The following is a 12,158-nucleotide window of genomic DNA, read 5'->3' on the forward strand; positions in this document are numbered from 1 at the left end:
GCTGAAAAATGTTACTACCTCCCAACGCTGAAAAATGTTACTACCTCCCAACGCTGAAAACTGTTACTACCTCCCAACGCTGAAAACTGTTACTACCTCCCAATGCTGAAAACTGTTACTACCTCCCAATGCTGAAAAATGTTACTACCTCCCAACGCTGAAAACTGTTACTACCTCCCAATGCTGAAAACTGTTACTACCTCCCAATGCTGAAAACTGTTACTACCTCCCAATGCTGAAAAATGTTACTACCTCCCAACGCTGAAAATGTTACTACCTCCCAACGCTGAAAACTGTTACTACCTCCCAATGCTGAAAAATGTTACTACCTCCCAACGCTGAAAAATGTTACTACCTCCCAACGCTGAAAACTGTTACTACCTCCCAATGCTGAAAACTGTTACTACCTCCCAACGCTAAAAACTGTTACTACCTCAATGCTGAAAACTGTTACTACCTCCCAACGCTGAAAAATGTTACTACATCCCAACGCTCCAAATGTTACTACCTCCCAACGCTGAAAACTGTTTTTACCTCCCAACGCTAAAAACTGTTACTACCTCCCAACTCTGAAAATGTTACTACCTCCCAACGCTGAAAAATGTTACTACCTCCCAACGCTGAAAACTGTTACTACCTCCCAATGCTGAAAACTGTTACTACCTCCCAACGCTGAAAACTGTTACTACCTCCCAACGCTGAAAACTGTTACTACCTCCCAACGCTGAAAACTGTTTTTACCTCCCAACGCTAAAAACTGTTACTACCTCCCAACGCTGAAAACTGTTTTTACCTCCCAACGCTAAAAACTGTTACTACCTCCCAACGCTGAAAAATGTTACTACATCCCAACGCTGAAAAATGTTACTACATCCCAACGCTGAAAACTGTTACTACCTCCCAATGCTGAAAACTGTTACTACCTCCCAATGCTGAAAACTGTTACTACCTCCCAACGCTTCCAAATGTTACTACATCCCAACGCTGAAAACTGTTACTACCTCCCAATGCTGAAAACTGTTACTACCTCCCAACTCTGAAAAATGTTACTACCTCCCAATGCTGAAAACTGTTACTACCTCCCAATGCTGAAAACAGTTACTACCTCCCAACTCTGAAAAATGTTACTACCTCCCAATGCTGAAAACTGTTACTACCTCCCAATGCTGAAAACAGTTACTACCTCCCAATGCTGAAAACTGTTACTACCTCCCAACGCTTCCAAATGTTACTACATCCCAACGCTGAAAACTGTTACTACCTCCCAATGCTGAAAACTGTTACTACCTCCCAACTCTGAAAAATGTTACTACCTCCCAATGCTGAAAACTGTTACTACCTCCCAATGCTGAAAACAGTTACTACCTCCCAACGCTGAAACTGTTTTTACCTCCCAACGCTGAAAAATGTTACTACCTCCCAACGCTGAAAAATGTTACTACCTCCCAACGCTGAAAAACGTTACTACCTCCCAATGCTACCAGATGTTACTACCTCCCAATGCTTCCAAATGTTACTACCTCCTAACGCTTCCAAATGTTACTACCTCCCAACGCTACCAAATGTTACTACCTCCCAACGCTACCAAATGTTACTACCTCCCAACGGTACCAAATGTTACTACCTCCCAACGCTACCAAATGTTACTACCTCCCAACGCTTCCAAATGTTACTACCTCCCAACGCTGAAAACTGTTTTTACCTCCCAACGCTAAAAATGTTACTACCTCCCAACGCTGAAAAATGTTACTACATCCCAACGCTTCCAAATGTTACTACCTCCCAACGCTGAAAACTGTTTTTACCTCCCAACGCTAAAAACTGTTACTACCTCCCAACGCTGAAAAATGTTACTACATCCCAACGCTGAAAAATGTTACTACATCCCAACGCTGAAAACTGTTACTACCTCCCAATGCTGAAAACTGTTACTACCTCCCAATGCTGAAAACTGTTACTACCTCCCAACGCTTCCAAATGTTACTACATCCCAACGCTGAAAACTGTTACTACCTCCCAATGCTGAAAACTGTTACTACCTCCCAACTCTGAAAAATGTTACTACCTCCCAATGCTGAAAACTGTTACTACCTCCCAATGCTGAAAACAGTTACTACCTCCCAACTCTGAAAAATGTTACTCCCTCCAAATGCTGAAAACTGTTACTACCTCCCAATGCTGAAAACAGTTACTACCTCCCAATGCTGAACACTGTTACTACCTCCCAACGCTTCCAAATGTTACTACATCCCAACGCTGAAAACTGTTACTACCTCCCAATGCTGAAAACTGTTACTACCTCCCAACTCTGAAAAATGTTACTACCTCCCAATGCTGAAAACTGTTACTACCTCCCAATGCTGAAAAATGTTACTACCTCCCAACGCTGAAAAATGTTACTACCTCCCAACGCTGAAAACTGTTACTACCTCCCAATGCTGAAAACTGTTACTACCTCCCAATGCTGAAAAATGTTACTACCTCCCAACGCTGAAAAATGTTACTACCTCCCAACGCTGAAAACTGTTACTACCTCCCAATGCTGAAAAATGTTACTACCTCCCAACGCTGAAAAATGTTACTACCTCCCAACGCTGAAAACTGTTACTACCTCCCAATGCTGAAAACTGTTACTACCTCCCAACGCTAAAAACTGTTACTACCTCCCAATGCTGAAAACTGTTACTACCTCCCAACGCTGAAAAATGTTACTACATCCCAACGCTTCCAAATGTTACTACCTCCCAACGCTGAAAACTGTTTTTACCTCCCAACGCTAAAAACTGTTACTACCTCCCAACTCTGAAAAATGTTACTACCTCCCAACGCTGAAAAATGTTACTACCTCCCAACGCTGAAAACTGTTACTACCTCCCAATGCTGAAAACTGTTACTACCTCCCAACGCTGAAAACTGTTACTACCTCACAACGCTGAAAACTGTTACTACCTCCCAACGCTGAAAACTGTTTTTACCTCCCAACGCTAAAAACTGTTACTACCTCCCAACGCTGAAAACTGTTTTTACCTCCCAACGCTAAAAACTGTTACTACCTCCCAACGCTGAAAAATGTTACTACATCCCAACGCTGAAAAATGTTACTACATCCCAACGCTGAAAACTGTTACTACCTCCCAATGCTGAAAACTGTTACTACCTCCCAATGCTGAAAACTGTTACTACCTCCCAACGCTTCCAAATGTTACTACATCCCAACGCTGAAAACTGTTACTACCTCCCAATGCTGAAAACTGTTACTACCTCCCAACTCTGAAAAATGTTACTACCTCCCAATGCTGAAAACTGTTACTACCTCCCAATGCTGAAAACAGTTACTACCTCCCAACTCTGAAAAATGTTACTACCTCCCAATGCTGAAAACTGTTACTACCTCCCAATGCTGAAAACAGTTACTACCTCCCAATGCTGAAAACTGTTACTACCTCCCAACGCTTCCAAATGTTACTACATCCCAACGCTGAAAACTGTTACTACCTCCCAATGCTGAAAACTGTTACTACCTCCCAACTCTGAAAAATGTTACTACCTCCCAATGCTGAAAACTGTTACTACCTCCCAATGCTGAAAACAGTTACTACCTCCCAACGCTGAAACTGTTTTTACCTCCCAACGCTGAAAAATGTTACTACCTCCCAACGCTGAAAAATGTTACTACCTCCCAACGCTGAAAAACGTTACTACCTCCCAATGCTACCAGATGTTACTACCTCCCAATGCTTCCAAATGTTACTACCTCCCAACGCTTCCAAATGTTACTACCTCCCAACGCTACCAAATGTTACTACCTCCTACCAAACGCTACCAAATGTTACTACCTCCCCAACGCTACCAAATGTTAATACCTCCCAACGGTACCAAATGTTACTACCTCCCAACGCTACCAAATGTTACTACCTCCCAACGCTTCCAAATGTTACTACCTCCCAACGCTGAAAACTGTTTTTACCTCCCAACGCTAAAACTGTTACTACCTCCCAACGCTGAAAAATGTTACTACATCCCAACGCTTCCAAATGTTACTACCTCCCAACGCTGAAAACTGTTTTTACCTCCCAACGCTAAAAACTGTTACTACCTCCCAACGCTGAAAAATGTTACTACCTCCCAACGCTGAAAACTGTTACTACCTCCCAATGCTGAAAACTGTTACTACCTCCCAATGCTGAAAACTGTTACTACCTCCCAACGCTTCCAAATGTTACTACATCCCAACGCTGAAAACTGTTACTACCTCCCAATGCTGAAAACTGTTACTACCTCCCAACTCTGAAAAATGTTACTACCTCCCAATGCTGAAAACTGTTACTACCTCCCAATGCTGAAAACAGTTACTACCTCCCAACTCTGAAAAATGTTACTCCCTCCAAATGCTGAAAACTGTTACTACCTCCCAATGCTGAAAACAGTTACTACCTCCCAATGCTGAACACTGTTACTACCTCCCAACGCTTCCAAATGTTACTACATCCCAACGCTGAAAACTGTTACTACCTCCCAATGCTGAAAACTGTTACTACCTCCCAACTCTGAAAAATGTTACTACCTCCCAATGCTGAAAACTGTTACTACCTCCCAATGCTGAAAACAGTTACTACCTCCCAACGCTGAAACTGTTTTTACCTCCCAACGCTGAAAAATGTTACTACCTCCCAACGCTGAAAACTGTTACTACCTCCCAATGCTGAAAACTGTTACTACCTCCCAACGCTGAAAACTGTTACTACCTCCCAACGCTGAAAACTGTTACTACCTCACAACGCTGAAAACTGTTACTACCTCCCAACGCTGAAAACTGTTTTTACCTCCCAACGCTAAAAACTGTTACTACCTCCCAACGCTGAAAACTGTTTTTACCTCCCAACGCTAAAAACTGTTACTACCTCCCAACGCTGAAAAATGTTACTACATCCAAACGCTTCCAAATGTTACTACCTCCCAACGCTGAAAACTGTTTTTACCTCCCAACGCTAAAAACTGTTACTACCTCCCAACGCTGAAAAATGTTACTACATCCCAATGCTGAAAAATGTTACTACATCCCAACGCTGAAAACTGTTACTACCTCCCAATGCTGAAAACTGTTACTACCTCCCAACTCTGAAAAATGTTACTACCTCCCAATGCTGAAAACTGTTACTACCTCCCAATGCTGAAAACAGTTACTACCTCCCAACGCTGAAACTGTTTTTACCTCCCAACGCTGAAAAATGTTACTACCTCCCAACGCTGAAAACTGTTACTACCTCCCAATGCTGAAAACTGTTACTACCTCCCAACGCTGAAAACTGTTACTACCTCCCAACGCTGAAAACTGTTACTACCTCACAACGCTGAAAACTGTTACTACCTCCCAACGCTGAAAACTGTTTTTACCTCCCAACGCTAAAAACTGTTACTACCTCCCCAACGCTGAAAACTGTTTTTACCTCCCAACGCTAAAAACTGTTACTACCTCCCAACGCTGAAAATGTTACTACATCCAAACGCTTCCAAATGTTACTACCTCCCAACACTGAAAACTGTTTTTACCTCCCAATGCTAAAAACTGTTACTACCTCCCAACGCTGAAAAATGTTACTACATCCCAACGCTGAAAAATGTTACTACATCCCAACGCTGAAAACTGTTACTACCTCCCAATGCTGAAAACTGTTACTACCTCCCAATGCTGAAAACTGTTACTACCTCCCAACGCTTCCAAATGTTACTACATCCCAACGCTGAAAACTGTTACTACCTCCCAATGCTGAAAACTGTTACTACCTCCCAACTCTGAAAAATGTTACTACCTCCCAATGCTGAAAACTGTTACTACCTCCCAATGCTGAAAACAGTTACTACCTCCCAACTCTGAAAAATGTTACTACCTCCCAATGCTGAAAACTGTTACTACCTCCCAATGCTGAAAACAGTTACTACCTCCCAATGCTGAAAACTGTTACTACCTCCCAACGCTTCCAAATGTTACTACATCCCAACGCTGAAAACTGTTACTACCTCCCAATGCTGAAAACTGTTACTACCTCCCAACTCTGAAAAATGTTACTACCTCCCAATGCTGAAAACTGTTACTACCTCCCAATGCTGAAAACAGTTACTACCTCCCAACGCTGAAACTGTTTTTACCTCCCAACGCTGAAAAATGTTACTTCCTCCCAACGCTGAAAAATGTTACTACCTCCCAACGCTGAAAAACGTTACTACCTCCCAATGCTACCAGATGTTACTACCTCCCAATGCTTCCAAATGTTACTACCTCCCAACGCTTCCAAATGTTACTACCTCCCAACGCTACCAAATGTTACTACCTCCCAACGGTACCAAATGTTACTACCTCCCAACGCTACCAAATGTTACTACCTCCCAACGCTGAAAACTGTTTTTACCTCCCAACGCTAAAAACTGTTACTACCTCCCAACGCTGAAAAATGTTACTACATCCCAACGCTTCCAAATGTTACTACCTCCCAACGCTGAAAACTGTTTTTACCTCCCAACGCTAAAAACTGTTACTACCTCCCAACGCTGAAAAATGTTACTACATCCCAACGCTGAAAAATGTTACTACATCCCAACGCTGAAAACTGTTACTACCTCCCAATGCTGAAAACTGTTACTACCTCCCAATGCTGAAAACTGTTACTACCTCCCAACGCTTCCAAATGTTACTACCTCCCAACGCTGAAAAATGTTACTACCTCCCAATGCTGAAAACTGTTACTACCTCCCAATGCTGAAAACAGTTACTACCTCCCAATGCTGAAAACTGTTACTACCTCCCAATGCTGAAAACAGTTACTACCTCCCAACTCTGAAAAATGTTACTACCTCCAAATGCTGAAAACTGTTACTACCTCCCAATGCTGAAAACAGTTACTACCTCCCAATGCTGAACACTGTTACTACCTCCCAACGCTTCCAAATGTTACTACATCCCAACGCTGAAAACTGTTACTACCTCCCAATGCTGAAAACTGTTACTACCTCCCAACTCTGAAAAATGTTACTACCTCCCAATGCTGAAAACTGTTACTACCTCCCAATGCTGAAAACAGTTACTACCTCCCAACGCTGAAACTGTTTTTACCTCCCAACGCTGAAAAATGTTACTAACTCCCAACGCTGAAAAATGTTACTACCTCCCAACGCTGAAAAACGTTACTACCTCCCAATGCTACCAGATGTTACTACCTCCCAATGCTTCCAAATGTTACTACCTCCCAACGCTTCCAAATGTTACTACCTCCCAACGCTACCAAATGTTACTACCTCCCAACGCTACCAAATGTTACTACCTCCCAACGCTACCAAATGTTACTACCTCCCAACGCTGAGAAATGTTACTACCTCCCAACGCTGGAAAATGTTACTACCTCCCAACGCTGAGAAATGTTACTACCTCCCAACGCTGAGAAATGTTACTACCTCCCAACGTTGAAAAATGTTACTACCTCCCAACGTTGAAAAATGTTACTACCTCCCAACGCTGAGAAATGTTACTACCTCCCAACGCTGAAAATGTTACTGCCTCCCAACGTTGAAAAATGTTACTACCTCCCAACGCTGAGAAATGTTACTACCTCCCAACGCTGAGAAATGTTACTACCTCCCAACGTTGAAAAATGTTACTACCTCCCAACGCTGAGAAATGTTACTACATCCCAACGCTGAGAAATGTTACTACCTCCCAACGTTGAAAAATGTTACTACCTCCCAACGTTGAAAAATGTTACTACCTCCCAACGCTGAAAATGTTACTGCCTCCCAATGCTACCAAATGTTACTACCTCCCAATGCTTCCAAATGTTACTACCTCCCAACGCTTCCAAATGTTACTACCTCCCAACGCTTCCAAATGTTACTACCTCCCAACGCTTCCAAATGTTACTACCTCCCAACGCTGAAACATGTTACTACCTCCCAACGTTGAAAAATGTTACTACCTCCCAACGTTGAAAAATGTTACTACCTCCCAACGTTGAAAAATGTTACTACCTCCCAACGCTGAGAAATGTTACTACCTCCCAACGCTGAGAAATGTTACTACCTCCCAACGTTGAAAAATGTTACTACCTCCCAACGTTGAAAAATGTTACTACCTCCCAACGTTGAAAAATGTTACTACCTCCCAACGCTGAGAAATGTTACTACCTCCCAACGCTGAAAATGTTACTGCCTCCCAACGTTGAAAAATGTTACTACCTCCCAACGCTGAGAAATGTTACTACCTCCCAACGCTGAGAAATGTTACTACCTCCCAACGTTGAAAAATGTTACTACCTCCCAACGCTGAGAAATGTTACTACCTCCCAACGCTGAGAAATGTTACTACCTCCCAACGTTGAAAAATGTTACTACCTCCCAACGTTGAAAAATGTTACTACCTCCCAACGCTGAAAATGTTACTGCCTCCCAATGCTACCAAATGTTACTACCTCCCAACGCTACCAAATGTTACTACCTCCCAATGCTACCAAATGTTACTACCTCCCAACGTTGAAAAATGTTACTACCTCCCAACGCTTCCAAATGTTACTGCCTCCCAATGCTACCAAATGTTACTACCTCCCAACGCTACCAAATGTTACTACCGCTACCAAATGTTACTACCTCCCAACGCTACCAAATGTTACTACCTCCCAATGCTAGCAAATGTTACTACCTCCCAACGCTAGCAAATGTTACTACCTCCCAACGCTTCCAAATGTTACTACCTCCCAATGCTACCAAATGTTACTACCTCCCAACGCTTCCAAATGTTACTACCTCCCAATGCTACCAAATGTTACTACCTCCCAACGCTTCCAAATGTTACTACCTCCCAACGCTGAAAAATGTTACTACCTCCCAACATTGAAAAATGGTACTACCTCCCAACGCTGAAAAATGGTACTACCTCCCAACGCTTCCAAATGTTACTACCTCCCAACGCTTCCAAATGTTACTACCTCCCAACGCTGAAAAATGTTACTACCTCCCAACATTGAAAAATGGTACTACCTCCCAACGCTGAAAAATGGTACTACCTCCCAACTCTGAAAAATGTTACTACCTCCCAACGCTGAAAAATGTTACTACCTCCCAATGCTGAAAAATGTTACTACCTCCCAACGCTTCCAAATGTTACTACCTCCCAACGCTGAGAAATGTTACTATCTCCCAACACTGAAAAATGTTACTACCTCCCAACGCTTCCAAATGTTACTACCTCCTAACGCTTCCAAATGTTACTACCTCCCAACGCTGAAAAATGTTACTACCTCCCAACGCTGAAAAATGTTACTACCTCCCAATTCTGAAAAATCGATATCTATCAACAAAGGAGCTGATTGTGGACTTCAAGAAACAGCAGAGTGAGCACCCCCCTGTCCACATCGACGGGAACGCAGTGGAGAAGATGAAAAGCTTCATGTTCCTCGGCGTACACATCACTGACAATCTGAAATGGTCCACCCACACAGACATTGTGGTGATGAAGGAGCAACAACGCCTCTTCAACCTCAGGAAGCTGAAGAAATTTGGCTTGGTCCCTAAGACCCTCACAAACTTTTACAGATGCACAATTGAGAGCATCCTGTCGGGGGTGGAGCAGTCTGTCCAACACATCACCGGGGGCACACTGCCTGCCCTCCAGGACACCTACAGCACCCGATGTCACAGGAAGGCCAAAAAGATCCTCGAGGACATCAAACACCCGAGCTACTGCCTGTTCACCCCGCTATCATCCAGAAGGCGAGGTCAGTACAGGTACATCAAAGCTGGGACCGGGAGACTGAAAAACAGCTTCTATCTCAAGGCCATCAGAATGTTAAATAGCCATCACTAGCCGGCTACCACTCGGTTGCGCAACCCTGCATCTTAGAGGCTGCTGCCCTGTGTACATAGACATGGAATCCTTGATGATCTTCTTGGCCTTCCTGTGACATCCTAATCTATTGATTTATTTTGACTGGGAATACAGTTGACTGGGAATGCATATGTTGGTCACAGATTTAAAAAAAGGTATAGGCATGGATCAGAAAGCCAGTCAGTATCTGGTGTGACCATGCACACACACACACACACACACACACATGCAGTGTGACACATATCCTTCGCATAGAGTTGATCAGGCTTGTAAGAATATTTTAAGACACAACGCAGAGGACTAAAGGTGAAGAGGGAATTAACAATCAATGGAAATAGTTGTTTTTCTGTAATAGGGAATTGTTGATTAATGGGTCAGAGACATGGGAGGAATTTCAGTCCAGGACTCATAGCTACATGTGACAAGTTCTCATTGGTTCAAATTGAGCCTGAAATGGGATACTTGTTATCTGGCCATTGGCCCAATTTTATTGCCAGGAATTCTAATTGTTCATCCACAGGCTAGGGTTGGGTATTATAAATTACATCCTGTCACTTAGTTCTGTGGAGAATCACTGAGGAGAAGGAAGAAGGAACATCTGTCATCTACTTCCCAGCATAACAACTATGATTTGTTCACTTTGAATAAGCCTATTTTTCTCCCCCTGATTTGCTTTGGGGAGTGTGTTATTGAAGGATAAGATCAACAGGCTGTTCATTGTGGCCTGTGGAATGTCCTACTACTTTCCAATGGCTGTGCGAAGTTGCTGGATATTGGCGGGAACTGGAACACACTGCCAAAGATTTTTGTATCTAAACCAAGATAGACCACAGCCTGCCATCTCCAACGTGAACAAATGAGTCATAGTGGGCAGAACAAGCAAGGAGGTGGGCAGAGCCAAGCACGATCTAGCAAGATCCCATTGGCCCATTCTAGCATACGTCTGCATATTTCAGGTAGGGAATGCCTACTCTGGCAAAGTCGACAAAACTTAGTCCACTCTGTTCATAACAGATGGTTGTTTTTAGAACAGAAAACTGTATTAAGATCAAATGTTTCAGCGATGACAAAATGTGCAGAATGTCGGCCAAAATCCATCTCCTTCCATCTTCTCCCACTGACGGACACTGGGCTTCCTCTCATTACCATATATGGTAGTAAGTGGAAACGTCAAGTGGATGCTTCACATTTATACATCTGGTGAAATATCTGTCTCATTGTTCTATCTGTGACACTGTCGTACACGTCGATCCACAGCATCCAAAACATGCTCAATAGGTGACATATCTGGTGACTATGCAGGCCATAGAAGAACTGGGACATTTTCAGCTTCTAGGAATTGTGTACAGATCATTGCGACATGGGGCCGTGCATTATAATGCTGAAACATGAGGTGATGGCGGCGGATGAATGGTACGACAATGGGCCTCAGGATCTCTTCACGGTATCTCTGTGCATTCAAATTGCCATCAATATAATGCAATTGTGTTGGTTGTCCGTAGCTTGAGCCTGCCCATTCCATAACCCCACCAGCACCATGTTCACAACGTTGACATCAGCAACTTGTTTCTATCTGTCTTCCACCCACTTGCACACACAACACCATACATGCTGTCTGCCATCTGACCGTGACAGTAGAAACAGGGATTCATCCGTGAAGTGCCCACTTCTCCGGGGAGCCAGTGGCCATTGAAGGTGAGCATTTGCCCACTGAAGTCGGTTACAACACCAAACTGTAGTCAGGTCAATACCCTGGTGAGGACAACGAACATGCAGATGAGCTTCCCCGAGACTGTTTCTGACAGTTTGTGCCAAAATTCTTTGGTTGTGCAAACCCACAGTTTCGTCAGCAATGCAGGTGGCTGGTCTCAGACGATCCCGCTGGTGAAGAAGCCAGATTTGAAGGTCCTGGGCTGGCGTAGTTATATGTGGTCTGTAGACATCCGTGGTGCACCTGTGTAATAATCATGATGTTTAATCAGTTTCTTGATATGCCACACCTGTCAGATAGATGGATTATCTTGGCAAAGTAGAAATGCTCACTAACATGGATGTAAACACATTTCTGGGATCTTTAATTTCAGACCAACACTTTACATGTTGCATTTATATTTTTGTTCAGTGTAGCTTCTCCTCTTCTCTCTCTCTTTTTGTCGTTCCTCTCCATCGAGAGAATGGGCGAAGAGAACAACAAAACAGCAACACTTTTGTCTTCATTTATATTTTATCACTATCCCCTCCATCGCCTTCATGTTCATGCCCTAACATGCACCAGACATGACAGTGTGCA

The 12,158-nt window shown here is 43.3% G+C and overlaps 1 protein-coding gene across 6 annotated transcripts in view; it reads left to right on the forward strand.

Annotated features, from left to right (window-relative positions):
- Nucleotides 1-12,158, forward strand: part of garnl3 (GTPase activating Rap/RanGAP domain like 3) — a 183,186-nt gene that overhangs the window by 71,905 nt on the left and 99,123 nt on the right. The gene's annotated exons all lie outside the window — the stretch shown is intronic.

This window comes from Oncorhynchus tshawytscha, linkage group LG20, assembly GCF_018296145.1.
Source record: "Oncorhynchus tshawytscha isolate Ot180627B linkage group LG20, Otsh_v2.0, whole genome shotgun sequence".
Classification (NCBI taxonomy): Eukaryota; Metazoa; Chordata; class Actinopteri; order Salmoniformes; family Salmonidae; genus Oncorhynchus; species Oncorhynchus tshawytscha.